Genomic DNA, 21,458 nt, shown 5'->3' on the forward strand with positions numbered 1-21,458 from the left:
TTTTTATTGTTGTTATATATATATTTTTTTTTTTCTTAAACGACTGCTCAAATGAAATTGCCCCTTGTGGGATTAATAAAGTTGTTGATTGATTGATTGAGTGTACATCTGCCTTTCCTTTTTCCTCTGCTTTTATATTTGGCTGCCCCCCTCCCCTCTTTTTGCACCTGTGGTGACAGAAAGAAAACATCATACTATTTTCTAAGGCTGCTAAATGACTATTGAATGTGTTGTTGTACTCGCTATGTTACAGCAGTGCAACTGAATGGACAGCCACGAGGCTGTGAGGCCATATACTCCCTAACCTTTGACCTGTACCACATCTCACTGCACTGAGTGAACAGGCTGCATGGGGAATCAGCCTGCCCCCTTCTGAACCACACACAACAACTGCCAGATGCTTGCATGCCACCACAAAGACATAGATGGATGTTTGCATACGAATGTATAGACCCAGACAGACACACTCAGGACCAGTGGACAGCCTGACAACCTTGCACACATTGCAGTCTCAGTCTTCTGTTTTATAACAGTGCCATGTCTTGGTCCTTTAATATAAATACAGACCAAATGTGACCTTTGTGCCATTAACCTTCTTTGTGTGTTTTCTCTGTGTATGTACACAAAGAGCAAAATAAGCAGACCATAGTGTTGGAAGAATGACATGCCTAAACAGTCACTATAGTCCCATCTGCTGGGTCAAGACCCTTGCCAAAGTAACCAATCAACAGCAACTAGTTGACAAAGCACCAATCACAACAGGGGCATGGAAATAAAGGCGATGGCAACATTAAAGGCACATGCTGGATTTGCAGGCTGCCTGCACATGCAGAAAAAAAATAAAGACCCCTACAGTGATTTATGCTTTGACAGACGTTCACACACAAAAACAGAGATGATCAGTATTAAAGCACACTTCAGTGAAGCCACTGCTGAAACAGTTGTGATGTCACATGCACATTTAGCACTTAGTGTGCAGTATATTATAGGCAACAAGTACATACATTTATCATCTGAGCCTAAACAGAGACAATAAATACAAGCCTCTATATTAGTAGTAATCCACAGACAATTGTGGTACTACATGATGTCACTGGTTGCGCCATTTCTCCATTGCTGAGCAGGATTGTTACCCTGTGCAGCCTGAGGAGGGCAATAGAAGTCCCTGCTAAGATGGTGGCACTTATTGTATGGAGGTTCAGCCTACATGTGCAAATACACAATTAAGCTAGTGTTACAACTGTAACAGTCCATGATAAGCAAGAGTAGTTGTGCTGTAGTGATGGTAAAATAAGAGTATAGAGATGTCTGCCTCCCAAGGTCATCCATGTTGGCTGAGGTAGCTTAAATCTTTGTCAGTAAATTCCTTCATACCTTCTTATCTCACACTTCCCCACATTTGCATGCCTGCAAATTCTTGTAACGCTCTCCTGTTTTTGTACAGTTGTGTTCAAAATAATAGTAGTGTGCTTTTTAAAAAGTGGGTGAAGCTCAAAATCCTAATAGCTTTTATTTCCTTATACACAAATGCATTGGGAACACTGCACATTCTATTACAAATCAAAACATGAAGAAAAAATGTATCAAATGTATTCTTTTACAGAAAGTGAAGACTAAAGAATATTAGGTTGTTCTGAAAATTGTGAAATAATGAAAAAATGTCTGGCAGGAGATGTACATGATGGTTGTAGTACATTTCTCTCTGAAAGTCTGAGTAAAATGGGTCATTCCAGGCATTGTTCAGAATGTCAGATCCTGCTTTTAGATACACGGCACACGCTCACCCTCCGATGAGTGTGTTTGTGTAAAACCAGCTCTCCGTCTCTGGGGTCCGACCTTCGTGTCTCCACGGGTATTACCCGGCAGGGCTACACAAAGGTTGTTCAAGCTGGTGGCGAGGAGATTCGTCTAGCTGCTCACTGCCTCCATCCGGACGTCCACCCCGCTGAAGCTGATCTCGCACCCCGGTCGAATAGCCTTCTCAGGAACCAGGATACGAACGCTCTCCTCTTATGGATCAGGGCTCTTGGAATGTTGCTACATTTTAAATTTAGTGACTCGTACAGCGAGTCCCCAGGATGTGTTATTTTCATTTAAAAAACCAGACTAACCTTTTAGAGCCTTTTGATGTTGTACACCCAATAAACTTAACTTTCACACCTTAAGAAGCATCAATAATCCAATGTCCGAGCCTTAACACTTTAACTGCATGCTTGGAATTTTATTGCAGGTTTTGCAAGTGCCAATAACATAATCAACATAGATTATATGGTGATAATTTCACAACAGTAATTCAAATATAATTAGAATAATGATTGGCAGAGATTTGATCTTACTTTGACTGGGACTGAATTGATTTCTTAACAATTTTTTCTAGGAGTGAGGGAAGAAGGTTTTTGAGGTTAGGGTCCCCAGCTCGGTGAACTTGATTTCCTCTTCATCAGCTATCAGTCGTTGGCTGACCACGATCCTTGTGTGATATTGTAATCCTTCAGCAAAGTTAATCCACATAAGATATTATTCCATCTTCAACCAACCACAAGTTGATCTAATCCATTCTGGTATGCTGTGATATTCCTTGAGAGAGAAATCGTTGAACATTCCCCACTCAGACTTAAGGCCAGTGGTTATCCTCCATCGTTCTGCTACTCCGTGACTGGATGGCCTGAGTGGGAGTTGAACTCTCTCTCAAATGATCTTTTATGGCTCCAATCCTCTCACTCCACAATTCCAATTGATGCTCACAAGATGGTCAAGTCTTGTGATCTCCTCGTAGCAGGGGAGTAGTGGCAACAGCACCTCTCCCTGGAAGAATAACCCCGTTTTCTGGTGTTTCAGCAGGTTATATATGTTCTTGACTCTAGTCGTCCTCAGATGATCTTGGTTACCATGGGGACGCTGTTGACTCAAAACCTCCTCCCTTCTCCTTCTGCTTTACTGGAAATCTTCGCAGCCCCTACCAGTAACTTATTTCTCAAGTTCCTCTTTTCTGTTAACACTTCAGCTTTTCTGAGAATTCATTCTTTTAAATCATTTCTTCAAAATCACATCAATCATATTCAATCATTTCATTACAACTCTCATTCACATAAAAACAATTCATATGATCATAGACAAACATTCTCATTCCTTATTATTCATTTCATATTTTACCAACATGTTAATCATTTGGTCAGTTGTTTCACATCAGTTTTTCTTGCCCCACTTGCGACATCTTCTTCACTTCCTCTTTTTCTCTCACTCTGCACTCTTTATGAAAAACAACTCATATAATCATTCATTTCACTTATTTGTAAAATACATCTTCTAATCAACTCTATCATTTTTAGATATTGTCCCTCGTCTTCACCACCGAGTTCATTCCGTGGACCTCCCCATTTGCAATGGAAAAGTCCGGCATGACCTCACTTACTCCTGGAAGGTACCAAAAACTGTGCAGTTTAATTCAACAGCATGTATATTAATCCCATGGCACGTATTATACTCCAAGATGAAAACAAGCTGAGAGCAAGCTTAAAGTCATCTTTCCTGACACCCCCTCCATGACTTGAAGCTCCGCCGATCTCTCTATACCTCCATAAAAACATCCTCGTCGTCGTCGACAGGGTGAAGGGTGAGCACTTCTTTTTCATCCACCATTGGAGACAGAACAGGAGGAGCTGGAGTTGAATGACACTCATCCAGCACCACGTACTCCTTTCCGCCCACCTGTAGATTGCCGTCGCCGTCAGAAGGCTGCCCTTCCAGTAGTGGTGATTGTGATGGTAATCCCAATGGAGGCGGATTTGCCTCATATTCCTGAGATGATAATCCATCAGGGAACGATGGTGCGCATGGTGAAGTGGGGGTGACGGGTGTATAACACTATGTAACTGGTGTAGATGGCCGCAGTGATGTATCCTTCGTTCGAGGTGAAGCCTCAGCGAGAATATCCTCAGGCTCAGGCTGTTGAAGGTGTTCATCCAGGAACACCTGCGTGAGGGCCTCCAAACACCAGTTCATTTCCTCGGTTTGCACCCCAACCTCCGCAGTGCGCTGTGGAGGTGAACGTGGAACTGTTGGTAATGAAGGACCAATGGCCACGATCCAGCCATCGGCAAGATGAGCTGTGGAGAATCTTATTCCCGTAGGATACATCCACATTTTGGTAAACCCGGGGGGCAATACATATATCCTTCTGGAGACACTATAGTGTCAGATCGTAATTGATCAATCAAGAGAGAATGCCAGATCACGTCTGCCTTGATCTCAATTTTTAAGTATGCTTCTGACGGTACCTGGGGCAGAAAAGAAGTATCCTTCCGTCCCACTATTCCCCGTGCCACTTGAACAAGGAAGTTGTTGCCATAACACGTCGGGCACCACAGAGTCGGTGTTATCTCCCAGAAGTAGAGCGCTTGCTCCAGGGTGGCTTGACAATGAATACAGCTTATATCCCCCTGTAGTGTAAGAGGAAATATTAGTCTTTTAACTGTTATATTGCAAGCAAGCAGAAGTGTTCGCCGGGATTATTCAGATGTACACCAGAGACGCCTCATGATCACCATAGGAGAGCAGGACTGTGGTGACGTTGTCATTCCCGCTGTAGCTGAAGGAGCCATACGCGGGAAGCAAGCATCATAGGTCGTAAACCATAACAGCAGGAGTAATTGACTAACCATGGACAGCCAGTATAAAGCTGATAATATTCCCCATCCTAAGCCCCAAATTATGATAAGTCCAAGTTTGTAGAGCCAGGGTTTCTTGCGTTGTACGGCTCCAGTTAACGTAGCTATGTACGCTAACAGGGTCAAGGTCATCACAGCTTCGCACACAATGTCAGCTATTACTGCCGGGGCGTAAAAGATTGCTGTCATATCTATCACCATCCAAATTGTAATTGATGTGTACTGCCATATTCCCCAACAGTCAAACTGGAGAGTAAAGCGACCGAGGATGTGAGTGACGAACAGAGATAACCCTAAGTCACTCTGACCGTGGTGCAGATTGATGATCGCCAATCTGACACATCCATGTAGTAGCGTTACTATTCGCAGTGGTTGTCGTAAGTCCCAACGGCCGACACAGCAGTATAGCAGCCATACTAGCAGTAGTGCAATAAACTCCACTCTACTCACTTTGAAGATGGTGTCATTTACATCGCCAGTATTGTTGGACATTGTGCTCTCTTATTCTTTTTGCTTATCTCCTTAAGTTTGTACGCTGTTACGTAGATGCTTCTTCTTTCTTCACTCCCCCAAGTCAAAATGAACAGTGCGTGTCTCGGCGTCGGGCTTTGTAGGCTTCATCGCTCCTCCCCTAACGGAGGAGGGGCTCCATCTCACTGCGTTGTGTGCTCCTCCCACACAAGCGCAGGGCGGCTGCGAAACTTCCTTTTAACAAAACATATCCAATCACTGCAGCAATAATAAGTCCTATTATGATTAACGGATAGGGCCAAAGATATCCAAACAAATGTCCAATCCAACCAGTCACCACTTCGAGACCTTCTTTAATGACTTCTCCGGTCTCTGCAGCGAAAGTGGTGATGATTCCTCCAGCTATTATTTGCGTTCTTTCCCACCAAGAACATTCATGCCTACCTCTTCCTTTCCCACAGCTCAACCAATGTTCTGCAGGCGATTCACATGTACCATTATTGTAAATCCGATTGGGTCCCAACCATTCGTCCTTCGCATAGACTTTTCTTGAAGGCATATCCTTCCTCAAGCATTATCAAAGCATCACCAACAAATGGCACTATGCAGCCTAGGACCTGCTTCCTTTTCGACATTCCATGTCCCAGGACAGCCTTGGCACATCCAACGTTGGGTGGAAAAGCTCTTATCCATGCGCCAGCTCTGTTCTTCTCCCAAACTGTTTGATGGCCGCAAGTGTCATACTCGCCGTCATAGTAAGCGTCACAATATCCTTCCCAGCCAGGAACATTCCTACAATTTTGGCGGGCAAGGCTTATCGTGCATGTGGTATTAAGTCTGTTACAAATCATTTTCCAGGGCCGTGGCGTAACATAAGGGTTTGGTCTCCAGAGTACACTGGACCAAGTAGCTCTGTCTCTGGAGTAGACCGTGGCGATGTATTGATATTTAACCCAATAATTATTACTTTGATCCAAATAGTCCTTACTACGTCTAACTTCTTCCTGCCATGCTTGAAGGGTCCCCTTAATGGTTGGAATCTGTAACAACTGTTTACAGTTATATACCCATCTTAGCCAATTCCTTGTCTTAATTTGGTCTATAGGACATCGGGGGGATTTACCAGAACCTTCGGCCAAATTACTATGGTATTCTACCTCATGTAAGTTTTCATAAACTCTATTCACCACACATTGATCAATCTTTCTAAAATCCTCCTGAGGTACTGACCATCATCAGGCTTTGGTAGTTTTTTGCACATAGAAGTTTGCTATATGTGGACCCCGCAAACTATGCCCAGTCCACGTGTATCCCTTTGGAAAATTCCCCTCAAAATGTATCAGTGGAACGCTCCAGACCCACGGAAAGGTGTTGTTAAGCCATTCATCATATTTTGCCTCCTGTTTCTGTTTCCAAGCAATCCTGTCTATCAAATCGATGACTGGTGCAAGCACCATGTAGTTTTGAGATTTACATTCAATAGGTCGATTCCAATAACATCTATCTAATTTTGCTACTTTTTCTTTTACACAATAATCATGAATCTTCTTCCATCTTTTTTTAGCCGCGTTACCAATACTTTTAACTTTTGGTTCTAATACTTGCTGGGTATCTTGTGTTGGCGATGTAGGGAGTGGTTTGGTTTTTCCCTGTGTTGGTGATATCTTTGTGGATCCCACCGATGCTGCTGGTGGGATGGCGGTTAGTTTGGAATATAATATCCCTGCTCCCATACCGGTAGCGTTGTTCAACAGAGAGACTGTTGTAGATATTGTATCCACTTTCGGCACTCTGCTGCGGGTGTTGTCACAGGTGAGGTTATAATTACCCCAATGTTTCCAGGTAGGCATTATCAGTCTGCAAACATCCTGTCTTGGTAATGCTGGAAAAACAGCTTCTTTTTCCCAATATCCTGCTCGATAGCCTAGTAGTACTCTGCATCCCCATGAGCAATACCAGGCTGGCTCGCCAGGTTCAGGTCTTATCCAGGTGCAGCCTACTTCTCTTCACTCTTTTTGTTTTAAATGTAAGATGGTTATCACGATGACCTCTTGATCCCTTATTTGTACGTTTTGAAGGATATCTGCTCCGGTGGTCAGGTTGTAATTGGTGGTGATGGTTGGAAATTCCCCACTGTCGTTCAAGTATTGCAGCCACTTATTCTTTAGCATCTGCTGGGTTAGGTTCTTCATCTTTGCCCATTTCTCTGTAGAATTCTGGTCCCATATCATGTAGATGTTTCTTGATTCAACTCCCCAACATGTCTGTTGGAAAGTTTTAGTTGTTGCGTACTGGACCCTGATATGGGTTAAGGTCCAGGGCGTACTACCGTAGTAGTACAGGATAGCTAGTAGTACAGCAACGCCGACTAACAATGCTGTAATTTTAGCCATCCAACTCCAACATTGGAGGCACTTTTTCTTTTGCGGCTGGCTTTGTTGCTGCTGCTTTCTTCCAACATTTTCATAGTAGAATTCACTGATCACGCTGTCTTCCCGTGGTCCTTCCATCTCGGAGATAGATGATCTTAGGTGCTGTTGTTTGTCTCGTGTTCCCAACAGAAACGCTTGATGCTCGTTGCTGAAGAAGGGTGACTAACAAGGGAGATGGCCATGGGAGTCTAATATCTAGTCCTCACCACGCCCATTTCCAAGTGACGACTGTCACCTCCTTCATTTCAGGCGGTGGTCCTTGGGGTGTGTAGAAACACTGTGAAGGTGCAGGATTCAATTTTCTACATAGGTGCAAGATATCTTCTTAGGCGTCCCGATATGCCATTCCACTGTAGACATACTGCACCATCACAGAGTACAGAGGAGTCAATCTCCGGAATAGTCCTCTTCCCGACTTTATGCTAAGTCGTATCAGTATAGCCCTTGGGGGTTGCCAAAGCCCCACTAGTACTCTGGTTTGCCGTCCACTTCTAATAGGTGGGAGACATCCGCCATACTCGATGTCAAGGTACTGTACCGTCGTGCATATTGGCAAAGTTTGGTTCTCAATCAAATAGAAAGTTGAACGTGCCTCTTGTAGTTGAAGTCTTTTAAACATATAGGGACTGCTGGTCCAAATCTGGAAGAATCCAAGCCAAACATCCACATACACTCCCTGTAATGGATCAACATAATTAGGTCCCCACCTTATTTTAAACCTGTAGCCCCTTTTCTGTACATGCACTACATTCAAGATGCAGGGAAATGAATCTGGACACCGGGGAATTGGGTAAAACTTCCATCCGACCCCAGGGCAATACCAGTGTTGTCCAACTTTGTCCATGATAGCTTCCAGAGGAGTGTACAGTCCAGGCTCTGCAAGGTCAGCAGTCCTTTTATACGAATCATTATCTACAAAGTATCCTCCTGTTCCCAGCACCCATCCTTTCTCTTTGTAATCCTTTTGTGGCCAGTTCAAACATATTGTCTTGTAGGGTAATTCCAAGTATGGTGTAAGTCCTCCATGCCTAGATTGTAGACTATTTACATTATTTTCATCCAATTTGAAGGTCCGCAACATGATTCAGAGTGAGTTGTCACTCCGCCATCGGTTTCCTTCTCTTTCTCCCAAGATGCACCACCATAGGGAGTAGTTGTCTCTTAAAGAGATGAGTGTAGATGGGAGATGGGTGTTTAAGCTCTGAATCCATTCCTTTCCACGCCCACTTCCACATCGTAACAATTATCCTGTCAGGTTTAGGGAGGGGTCCTTCAGGGATCCTCTGTACCTGATGTGGGGGTACATAGTTCCATAGATCTTGCCAATGCTGCCAAAACAGTTTTACAGAATACCTGGTCTGTGATAAGGCTAGATAAAGGGGAACTATAGGCTTCTCTTCTTGATCCTTAGGCTCAATTTGAAGCTGAATCTTCCTTACTTGACAACAGTTCCAGACTCCTTTTTTGTACAGGTAGAAGAAGTCTTGATTTACAAAAATTGTTGGTACGGTTGGGGGTAGGCAGCTCATACAGGCCCGAGGTTGATCGATAACTCTCAAATTTAATGTCTGGTTATCTAAAACGTGATATCCTGGGTTTTGCAGCCGTCTGTACATTTGACGTCGCATGTTGGGGCTTGTCGTCCAGATCAAGCACTGGTTAAGGTATATTTCAACATAGACTCCTTGGAGTGGCTCAACGTAATTAATCCCCCATCTCAATGTGAATCTCAGTTCTTTGAGTTGTAGGTAAACCACATTTAATATCCAGGGATATGTGTTCGGACATCTTGGAACCGATTGGGGTAGTTTTCGGCGTCCTATTATGTACCAATGCCGCAGACTTTCCTCACTAAGCACTCGTTCCGCAAGTAATTTTTGTCCTGTTGTCTCTGTTAAGTCGCCATCTCTTTTATATTCATAATTTGAGACATAATATCCGTTAGATGCTAGTTCCCAGTCTTCTTCATCAAAATCTTTTTCTGGCCAATTTAAATATAGTTTCTCAGCACCAATGCCACATTGTATATAGGGTCCAAATCTTCCTCGATTATTGATAATGGGTACTCTATTTACATCTGGTCCTTGCGACATTTTGCAAACAGCCGCTTCTTTTTACTTCTTCCGTATCCCGTGGAAAATGGAGGGAAACATCCAGCGACTCTGAGGCTTTCCTGATTTTTCCTCACCTTGAGTCGGTTGGTGTAACGACTGCTGCTGTTCCTCCAGGAGGTCAACATGTGCCCCGACAGAGTAAACCCCCACATAGGGGACCAACACCACCAGCACTGTGAGCCGCACCCTAAGTGTTTGGTCCGGCCTACTAGGAGTGTCCGCTCTGCTAGCCACTCCCCCCAAAGATTGTATCCTCCTCTTTCTCACCCATTCTTCAGGTGTCACGTGGTACTCGGCTGACTTCTTCTTCGGTTTTGCTGCTTTATTTCCCCAGGCATCTAGTCCAGTGGTAAAATAATGCATGAGGGTTTCTCTGCCCCCTTTTTCTTGTGGCACCTCTTCTGCATCTTCCAGTGGAATTTCTGGTTTTTTTAGAACTTCTTCTGATCATCGGTCAGTCCTCCCATCATGTCTGTATATCCGGGTCGCTCCGGGTCTCTATACACTCTGAACACCAGTGGAATTTGCACTTTGTCCATTGGAGGGTCATAAGTTTGCCCATACTCTGGATCATGGGACCAACTTTGATGTATAGCTTTATGCAACAAAGACGGCTTTCGCTCACCACCTCCTGCAGCTTGGTTACTTCCTCCTGCTCTAGTTGTTTCCAACATCAAATAGACACTTGGTGCCGTTGGACTCACGTCACCGCTGCCTTGATTCCCTTCAGCTTGATCAAGTGCAACTGTTGCTGCAGGATTAGCCCAACAGGCTTCATCGGTGTGACAGGTCCTCAGGGGGTCCAAAAACCTTCTCACTTGCCATCCTTCTGCTCTTGCCACATGCAGAATTCTTCCCATATGAGTTTTTGCTTTACACACCGGGCAATACTCGATCGCATGTCCATTCCAATAGCATGAGCACACCTGCATATCCACATCGTCTCCACGTATCTCCCACTGGGTGTAAAAGACCATTCTTGGCAACTGGGCTAGTCGGCATAACCCACATACAAGTGCATCCAAAACCTTCACCGGCTTGTGAAGTATTTGCTTGAACTCATGTTTTGCCCCACTTGGAATTGGGGGTTTTCTAATCCCAGGTCCCGACCATTGGACCGTCAGCGGTACTTCTTCGCGGCAAATTACACAGTGATTCTCAACTTTTTTCCATTGTAATATCTCCTTTTCACAAGATAAAAATCCTTTCTTTGCATGATATAGTTTCCTCAGGGCTCTGCCTGCCCAGAGGTCAGTTTTTGTTCTTCTTAAGGCAACCACCCCATTGACAGTGGCCACTCTGACGAAGGGTGGAAGATCTTGGTTGTTTTTGGCCATGATTAGCTCCTGGTTTCGTCTAGTTAGGAGTTGGCTTCAGCTGCTCTGCTCCTTGGATTCCCTTCTTCTTCAATTCTACTGTGTTGCTGTCCAGTATCTTCACTACTGTATCTGTGGTCTCATACTTAGGTTTAACAGCAGTGTTGGTTAGGTGATCTCGAGCTCTCACCCACGTCTTCTGCCCAACCTTAAATGGGATCTTTGGTTCTGGTTCTCCGTCCCTTTTATTCTGACTCCGCCCCACTTCCGGGGTCGAAAATGGGCGTTGGTTCAGGTCTTGCGAAGGGGTGGGCCTGCCGGCACGATGGCGGTCATTCAGGGCCTGTCCAATTTCCAGGGCCTTAGTATTCCATTCCCTTGTGTTAGCATTCTTCCCAATCCAGTTTTTCACCAGTCCAATAGCCCTTTCCACGACTCCATTTGCTTGAGGGGTGTATGGGGGCGAGTAAATTCTCATTACTCCATTTTCCTGGCACCACTGGTCGACCTGAGCATTACGGAAATGTGTCCCATTGTCCGTTCTCAGCTCCCTAGGTATCCCCAGATTTGAGCACACTTGATCCAACATGCTGATCACACTGCTGCCGTTGGCTTTTCTCACAGGCTTAACAGTCACATAGCCCGACATAGAGTCCACAAGCACCAACAGATACTTTTCTCCTTTCTTACCGGTCACCCCCATGGGCCCGGCAACATCCATGCATACTGATCCCCATGGAACAGTGCTCTTTATGGTGAAACCATCCACCCTTTGTCCTCGTCGTCCTGCATTGTATCAACCACATACTTCACAGTCTTTGAGGACTCGGCAGACTTGGTTTCTCGGAATCCAAAGTTGCAGCTTCTCCAGCTCCTTCCGTGTGGGAAGGGTGCCTGCATGGCCAAGCGCTTCATGTACGGCCAGCACCACCTCTTTCACGGACTCTTTTGGAACTACCCTTCCCTTGGGTGTCTGTTCCCACTTCTCGATCCCGACAACGACGACTTTTCTCAGCTGCACATAGCGGTCCACTTCTTCGTTCCCGCTCCAATGTGCTCCTTCTTTTACATGGGCCTTCTTATGTACCACATCTAAGTCCATTGTTAGCCTCAACTCGGCTATTTTCCTCCACAAATCCATATGAGCTACAGGCTTCCCCTTAGCTCCCTCGAATCCGTTTTCTTCCCAAATGGATAAGTCCTCTTTCAGGGCTTGTGCGCAGTAATGACTGTCTGTAACCATTTTAGCCCTTTTTACTCTCCTCTTGGTTAACTCCAAGATTCCTTCCAGTATTGCTGTAACTTCTCCAGCTTGGGCACTCCCTGGCGTTTGACCTTTTTGACGATATTTCTCTTTATCTTGATACTTCAGAATATAGCCCCAATAAGCTATATTGTCTGTACCCTTCTTCGACCCATCGGTGTACATAGTCCAGTCGTATGGCTCCATAGGGAGTTGTCTCTCCTTCGGCAACTTCTTTGTCGCCGACTGTTTTGGCCCAATTTCCAGCTCAGGGTCTAGCAGGATGTCCTCCCACCTTCCCCATCTGGCATTTGTGGCTTTAGTACTCTCAATAGTTCCTTTTCTTAGGAACCGGTGGACTTGGCTTTGAGTGATAACTTTTATTCCCTGACCTTGTGCAAGTTCTTTTAACGCACTCCAGTATCTAGCCAGGACTGCCAGTTCTTTTTCTTCCGGTGGATATTTTCTCTCAATCGAAGACAGAGTATAGCTCCACAAAGTTACCATACCCCCTCCTTCGTTGCTCACTTTTACCACCGAATCCTCTTCTTCACATCTTATTTCGGCTAGCAGACGAGTAGTCAGACTACGCGGCTCCAGCTTAACTGCGTCTTGAATGGCTTTCTTTAGCTTTTCCAAGCAATCCTGATCTGTAGCTGTCCAAATCCATTGCTTTTGCTCTTGTCCATTAGGTTTCTTCTTGAGACGAGCATAAAGGGGCTTTGCGTATCTCTGATAGTGTGGAACGTGATCTCTCACATAGTTACATAATCCCAATATTTTCTGTAGGTCATTCTCAGATTGCGGTGGTTTAATCTGACTCAATTTTTCTCGGTATACTTCTGAGAGTCCCAGGTCTGATGATACCTGGAATCCCAAATAGTTAACCTTGAATTGTCCAAACTGACATTTCCTCAGGTTGAGTTTTAATCCTGCTTCTGTGAGCTTCTGTATCACCTTTTGCAACCACATTAGGTGTTCATTTTCATCATCATCTGCGATAAACACATCATCAATGTAGACTGTTACTCCCAGATCTTTTAATATTTCCATTACTGCTGCTTGGAACACATTTGGTGAATTTCTGTATCCCTGAGGGAGTCGTTGCCACACATAACTTTTCCCTTTATGTGTGAATGCTGTTTTCCCTTGTGACTGTTTTGCTAATCGCAGGGAAAAGAATCCATTTGTCAGATCAATGCATGATTTGTATCTCTTAATTTGGAGCGTTTTCAGTGCTCCTTGGGGATTTATCAAACTCGCTCTATTGGCTATTGTTCGTCGATTGAGAGCCTTGAAGTTGATTACTGATCTCCATCCTCCTCCTGCCGACTCTGGCTTCTTAACTGCTTGGATGGGGCTGTTAGTGATCGGATTCAATTCCACTCGAATGAAAGCTTCCAATTCTTTTACTATTTTATCCATTTCCTCAACCGCTCCAGGGTTCAAGGGATATTGTTGCACCGGTGGATGTACTCCTCCTTCGATAACATGAATGTATTTAGCCCCCAAATCTCCACAATCATTTTTAAATCGTGCTACTTTAGCTTCGGAGATAATTTCCCTCAATTTTTCTTTCCCTGCTTCAGAGAAATTACTTTCTCCAATCTTTTCTTCTGTGACAGCTGGTACATCCACTTCTTTGTACCAGCTTACCAGACTCTTTCCAATTGGAGTCATATCCATTCATACGACTTTTACCTGTAATTTTTTCACTTGTTTTATTAGATTTCGAAGCCTTTTGGGCCGATGCAATTCTCTCAAATCCTTGACCGTTATCAAATTAAAGGAGCCTTTTATCCAAACTACCCCTTTCCATATTCCAAATGGTCTTTCCTCCGTTGCCGCATTCGCATACTGGATCAGTAGATATCCCTTGGTCTCGAGGCTTCTGCGGGTCATGGACACCTCTGCTCCCGTGTCCACCAGGTACGGTTCTCCATCCACATCAGTGTAGATATTGTCCCCCTCCCATTAGGCTTGGTCTAGCGTGACCCGCGCCTCCGAAGCCATTACATCTTCTGCCCTCCAGCTGCCGCTGAGGCTTGGCGGACTTCCTGGAGGGCTTTCCTTTGTTCTGGAGTTAATTTGTCGTACTCCTCTTTAGGGAGATAGCCACCACTATGAGGTGCAGGTGTAGGTCGCGGTGGAGGTGGTGGACCTCTTGGCCGAGAGCTCCATTGTCCAGCTGGAGGCCTTTGATTATTCCTCTGTGGTGTTTGATGCGGCTGAGGAGGTGGTGGTTTAGGCACTGAATTTCTTTTCTCCACTCCCACCGGTTTTTGTCCTGATCTCGGTGTGCTCTCCTTCTTTCTCTTTTCTTCATAGAACTGCTGCTCCAGATCCCAGCTCTTCACCACCGCGTCCATTTGTGGGACTGTAGTGCCGTCTATGGGCATTTTCACAAAGGTTATCTCCCCTCTTCTTCCCTTAGTGACCTCTCTCAGTGCCCTAACATAGCGTTGTGGCAAAATCGTCTGTTTTAGCCCATGCCACACTTGAACTAATGTTTGACCTTTGTCTAGTCCAGCTTTAGCTCGAGCAATGTAGGAATCTTCATCATTGGGATCTTCCAACACTAACCTGGCATAATGGTTTCGTGCTGGTTCACCCCAACTGATGGGTTGACTGGTAACTTGGGCCAGCCACATAGATTTACCCTCTTCGCTGTTAGAAGCTCTGTCAATAAGGGGCTACACTTCTTTCAAATAGTCTTTTAGGTCCTCATTTGGTTCTTTCTCTCTCACTAGCATCTTTAATTTTTTGAATTCCCGGAATTCCCTGCCGTCTGCTTGAATTTCAGCTTGAATTGCTGGCAGACTTTGCTCTGTAGATCCAGCAGGAAAGGCCTGATTTGGGAGGTTCACTTGTAATCCTGACGATGGTGGAATTGTTTCTCCCTCATCATCCAGATTTTCTTCATTAGTTTCTCTCAACACTTGCCGTGACCAGCGTAAAGCTGCTGTTTTTAGTTTTCTCAACATCACATCATGGGCCACGCCTAAATAGGTGACTCTGAAGTTATTTGTTAACTCTTTACAGGCAGTCAGTGTAGGATAGAAGGGCCACATTAGCACATTAGCCCACTCTCCGACAGTTGCTGTTACCTCAAGAGTTTTCTTTTCATCTTGTCACTCAATCCACTCTTCTGAGATGTCATACCCATTTTGTCCAACTTCTGGAGCATAGGTTTGTCGCTTGTCTCGGGTCTCCACTGGGTTGACCCTGACATCTCTTGCAATTCTCCTTGATGCTACACACACATTATACACCCCAACTTCTTTCTTTTGTCCTCTGTAGCATCCAGTTCGCAGTTCTGGGTGTGAGACTTCTTTTTCCCCTACCACAGATAGTGGTTCATCCTCTTCCGAGTCTTGTGGATTGATCTCCTCTTCAGACTCTCTTTCCTGGTCGTCATCCATATCAGATTCATGGGAAGGATGTGGGTCTCGTGGTTGAAGCTCCCTGTTTTGTTCCGACTTTCGGGGTGACCCGGATGCGTCGGCATTTCCGACAGGTAGAGGGATGAATATAGGATTCTCTTCTCCATTATCCGGTGAAGGAGCCTGGAAAGGCTCTCTCATCCGAGATTGGGAGCTTGTGGGGTGTATGATAGTCTGGAGCCCACTTGCAACTCGTTTTAATGTTGGTCATGGGGTTTTAATCCTTAATTGCTGCACTCCCACAGCATGAACTGATCTTTTCTCACTTGTCGCCGTGGGGATGGACTGCATCACTAGCGGGGGACTAGTTGCCACTCCACTAGCTCCAACTGCACCCTTCCTTGGACCTGCTCTACTTGGTCCTAGGTTCACCGCTTCAAGTGCCGTTCTCACTCGATCTTGCTCCTGCTCATTGCTAGTGACCACCACAATTTCTCTCATTGATCCCCACGCTCCTGGGGTACGCATGTGTAGGTTCACGGCTGCCATGGCATCCTTTTCTGCCTCTTCCCATGTCATATGTCCAGATCGTAATCCGTCCACACATATTACCACCCGCCGATGCTGGCGTTCTTTGGCCAAATCAATAGCTGTTCCCAGAGTTTTCAGCATTTCCTCCATGTATTCAATCGAATTTTCTCTCCCTGGGTAGCTTTCAAAGGGCACATGTATGAGTGCATGATAAGCCATTCGTGGTGCGCTTGTTATCACCATCGATCTTCCGTCCAGATCTCTCCCCTTTATATTCTTAAGCTCTTCTTGGTATTCTCTGCCTGCCCGCTCCTTGAGCTTTGCTCAGAATTTTCGGTTGGCAATTTTCAGTCTGGGATTTGTGAAGACAATGAGACTATATCCCAAGGACTGCCAAAATAATGATATGCCTGTCTTCCGTCTTGGGCCACCATTTTTTTTGGTTCCTTCGGGCATAGGATCCAATTCCTCCATGTAGTCAGATTCAGTGTATACATGGTGGGTTTTTGCTTTAGATTTTCTAAAGATCTCCTGCGAACGCCCTTCCTCTTTAATATAGTAACTCGGTCCAACAACACATTCTTCAGCTTTAAGCTGTCCCAAGCTTCTGGGTCCACATTCCAGCGATTGATGGATTATCTGTCCAGACACTCCCTGAAGGCTTCTTCGTCTTTTATCCTGCTCAACCAGGCGTTCTGTCTGTTTTCTAACTGTTGAGGTTGTTCCTCTCACACTTCCTAGGGGCAATTTTGGCCACTCTGGGTCAAAGCTTGTGTGGAGCTGGTCCGGGCTTTTATATTCTTGACCATTTCCCCCAGGATTAGGACCTCCCGGGGATATCGATTCATCTCCATCTACCTCTGGGTTGTGTTCCTCATCACTTTGTTTGGATTCGGCCTGGGAGTCTATCTTGCCTTCGTCTTCATTATCGAGGATCTGACTTCCACTCATATCTTCCATTATAGGATATTGTTCCTTAAGCATTCTTCCTAACCCTTTTAGCCGTTCTGCCGTGGACTTAAACTCAGCATATACGGACGCTGATTTTGCTTTAACATCAACCAGGACCATCTCTACTTCCAACAACCCAGCTGTCATTTTTACTATGGAGTCATAACTTTTCTCGGGGCTTATTAAGGTGGTGATTTGTCCTCTTTTCCACTCTTCTCCGAGAAGTTTGCACCACCATATAAGCCACTCTCTGGTCTCCATCTTGTCCTTTGGGACTGGTGGGCTCTTCAAAACGGCCAGGATCTGCCCCTCCTTATGCTTACCTGGATAGTATATCCCTAATATGTGTATAATTCCTGCCATGTCCTCGTTGAAACGTTCTTCATCAGTTTCCACACTTTCATCTATGACATATTTCTGAACTGTTTCTGGCCAAGTATCATATCCTCGTCCATACAATACCACTCTGTGTGGCCGGAAATTCACTTATTTTTTCCCTTCATGTTCGGATTCAGGGTTTGCTACGGGTCCTGGCTCTCCTTCAACCATATTTTCACTGCTTGTTCTTAATACTAAACTTACTGTTTCATAATGATTGTTCTCTCTTTATTCTCTCGGTTGCTGAGATTGTCGATTCCACCACTGTCGTCTCCTTGACTTCAGCTATGGTCTTTGTCATCTCGAGTCGTCTACCTCTCAAAGCCTCTCTTGGCGCCTTGAGTCAGGGATGAGTGACAGACTACTTGGCTATTCAGCGCTAATTCCAGAGGTTAATTCCAGATCAGCTGCTCCTTTTCCCACTTCTCCCCTCAGGAACCTCACGGGGTGATGATCCTATTCTCTCTTGTAGATCATCATTTTGCACGGTATACTCTCATACCTGCTTTCTTGACAATCCAATCCAGCAGGTTCCCTCGCCTGCTTCCCTTCCTCGTCGTTTCGTGACGATCTAGCAGGCTATCCCCGTCTGCTTCTCGTCCCAGTCCAGACGATCCAGCAGTGACACATCTGCTTCTCGTCCTTGATCCCAGCTCCCTGGGATACTTACTCCTGTTGTCTTTACTTGGTCCTTCTGGTGGTCGCCTCCAAATTTTCACACCTCTGGAGGACAGATATGTTTCAAGTCGTTACTGGACCTATACAGGCCATCAGCCAACACTCTCCACAACACTGTCTACTTTGGTGATCTACTCAGGGGCTTTCCACCTGCCCAATGGCAAAGACTCTCCTTTGGCCAGGATTCTTCCTCGGACCCGACTACACTTTGTCAGGTCCCTGTTCGGGCGCCACGTGTCAGATCCTGCTTTTAGATACACGGCACACACTCACCCTCCGATGAGTGTGTTTGTGTAAAACCAGCTCTCCGTCTCTGGGGTCCGACCTTCGTGTCTCCACGGGTATTACCCGGCAGGGCTACACAAAGGTTGTTCAAGCTGGTGGCGAGGAGATTCGTCTAGCTGCTCACTGCCTCCATCCGGACGTCCACCCCGCTGAAGCTGATCTCGCACCCCGGTCGAATAGCCTTCTCAGGAACCAGGATACGAACCGGCCACGCCCGTTAAAGGCAGCTCTCTTCTTATGGATCAGGGCTCTTGGAATGTTGCTAGATTTTAAATTTAGTGACTCGTACAGCGAGTCCCCAGGATGTGTTATTTTCATTTAAAAAACCAGACTAACCTTTTAGAGCCTTTTGATGTTGAACACCCAATAAACTTAACTTTCACACCTTAAGAAGCATCAATAATCCAATGTCTGAGCCTTAAGACTTTAACTGCATGCTTGGAATTTTATTGCAGGTTTTGCAAGTGCCAATAACATAATCAACATAGATTATATGGTGATAATTTCACAACAGTAATTCAAATATAATTAGAATAATGATTGGCAGAGATTTTTTAATTCAATAATTCTGACTGATCTTACTTTGACTGGGACTGAATTGATTTCTTAACAATTTTTTCTAGGAGTGAGGGAAGAAGGTTTTTGAGGTTAGGGTCCCCAGCTCGGTGAACTTGATTTCCTCTTCATCAGCTATCAGTCATTGGCTGACCACGATCCTTGTGTGATATTGTAATCCTTCAGCAAAGTTAATCCACATAAGATATTATTCCATCTTCAACCAACCACAAGTTGATCTAATCCATTCTGGTATGCTGTGATATTCCTTGAGAGAGAAATCGTTGAACATTCCCCACTCAGACTTAAGGCCAGTGGTTATCCTCCATCGTTCTGCTACTCCGTGACTGGACGGCCTGAGTGGGAGTTGAACTCTCTCTCAAATGATCTTTTATGGCTCTAATCCTCTCACTCCACAATTCCAATTGATGCTCACAAGATGGTCAAGTCTTGTGATCTCCTCGTAGCAGGGGAGTAGTGGCAACAGCACCTCTCCCTAGAAGAATAACCCCGTTTTCTGGTGTTTTAACAGGTTATATATGTTCTTGACTCTAGTCGTCCTCTGATGATCTTGGTTACCATGGGGACGCTGTTGACTCAAAACCTCCTCCCTTCTCCTTCTGCTTTACTGGAAATCTCCGCAGCCCCTACCAGTAACTTATTTCTCAAGTTCCTCTTTTCTGTTAACACTTCAGCTTTTCTGAGAATTCATTCTTTTAAATCATTTCTTCAAATTCACATCAATCATATTCAATAATTTCATTACAACTCTCTTTCACATAAAAACAATTCATATGATCATAGACAAACATTCTCATTCCTTATTATTCATTTCATATTTTACCAACATCTTAATCATTTGGTCAGTTGTTTCACATCAGTTTTTCTTGCCCCACTTGCGACATCTTCTTCACTTCCTCTTTTTCTCTGACTCTGCACTCTTTATGAAAAACAACTCATATAATCATTCATTTCACTTATTCGTAAAATACATCTTCTAATCAACTCTTAATTTTAACACATTACTACTTCATTTGATCATACTTGTCATGTTAGAATCATTTTTAGATATTTTCCCTCGTCTTCACCACCGAGTTCATTCCGTGGACCTCCCCATTTGCAATGGAAAAGTCCGGCATAACCTCACTTACTCCTGGAAGGTACCAAAAACTGTGCAGTTTAATTCAACAGCATGTATATTAATCCCATGGCACGTATTATACTCCAAGATGAAAACAAGCTGAGAGCAAGCTTAAAGTCATCTTTCCTGACAAGAAGAACAGCAAAGTTTGATTCAAAACTTGATTGGAGAGGGGAAAACATAAAGAAGTACATGTAATGATAGGCTACTCAGCAAAAACAATCTCAAATGCTTTAAAATGGCAACAAAAACAGAAAGACATGTAAGAAAACGGAAAACCACCATTCAAATGGAATGAAGAAAAGACACAGTGGCAAACACTGAGCCAGTGATCAGCTCCAGGGTGATCAAAGAAAGTCTAGTTATCGCGTTACAGGGTAACATATGTCACATGTACGTAGACCTTGTTTGACCTTTACTTTGGAGACCAAGCATTCAACACTGTCAAAACTATTCAATTTATTAATACTATTAGCTCAACCAATAATTTGCATCACGTTTTACCAAAATTGGAGCAACTTTAACTTTTGACCCCTGTACAAAATGAAACTAAGCTTTGTCACCATTCTTGCTGTTTTTATCCTGTAACTCCATAGAATTTAGTCACAGATAGTCCAAACTATACTTTTTTGTAATCTTTATGATCAGGCAAATAATGTGGAATGTTTTTTCAATATGATTGAAGCATCTTTTTAATTTTGACCTCTGTGTAATTCTTCAGTTGACCCCTACCTGACTACCAATTGAAAAGTCAATCGCTTTTTTTTTTCTTTTTCAAAAGAGGCATGTCTAAGGAGTATTTCTGCCGAATTTGATGCTTTTATCACCATTTGCATGATTGTTTCAGTTATCTGCTGTAGTACACACTGAGTAGTCTAAAGAGACATGGTGCACCATTTTGTGGACTGATGAAAGCAACATTGTTTTTTTTGGGGGGGAGTCTAGGGGCTGCAGACAGTTTGTCAGGTGACCCCTCCCCCCAAAACTGACTTCAAGCCACAGTACACTGTAAAGACAGTGAAGCATGCTGGAGCATACATCAGTGATATAAAGATGTTTCTCATACTATGGTGTCTGGCCTGTTTATCACATCCCAGGGATCATGGCTCATTTTGAATACATCAAAATACTTAAAGAGTTCATGTTTCCTTATGCTGAAGAGGAAATGCCCTTGAAACGGGTGTTTCAACAAGACATCTTCAAACACACCAACAAGCAAGCAACATCATTAATATTATGGAGTGGCCAACCCAGTCCCCAGACCTTACTCCAATAGAAAACTTGTGGGGTGACATCAAAAATGTTGTTTCTTA

General features: G+C 44.4%; 1 protein-coding gene and 1 long non-coding RNA gene across 2 annotated transcripts in view; both read left to right on the forward strand.

Moving 5' to 3' along the window:
* The window catches only part of LOC117519815 (protein diaphanous homolog 1-like), a 307,697-nt gene that overhangs the window by 275,859 nt on the left and 10,380 nt on the right, over positions 1-21,458 (forward strand). The gene's annotated exons all lie outside the window — the stretch shown is intronic.
* Positions 930-21,324, forward strand: LOC117519816. The gene is made up of 4 exons (XR_004563436.1): positions 930-940; positions 1,265-1,268; positions 15,290-15,292; positions 21,189-21,324. It is a non-coding gene; the product is annotated as an uncharacterized LOC117519816 (long non-coding RNA).

Source organism: Thalassophryne amazonica, chromosome 11 (assembly GCF_902500255.1).
Source record: "Thalassophryne amazonica chromosome 11, fThaAma1.1, whole genome shotgun sequence".
In the NCBI taxonomy this organism is placed as follows: domain Eukaryota; kingdom Metazoa; phylum Chordata; class Actinopteri; order Batrachoidiformes; family Batrachoididae; genus Thalassophryne; species Thalassophryne amazonica.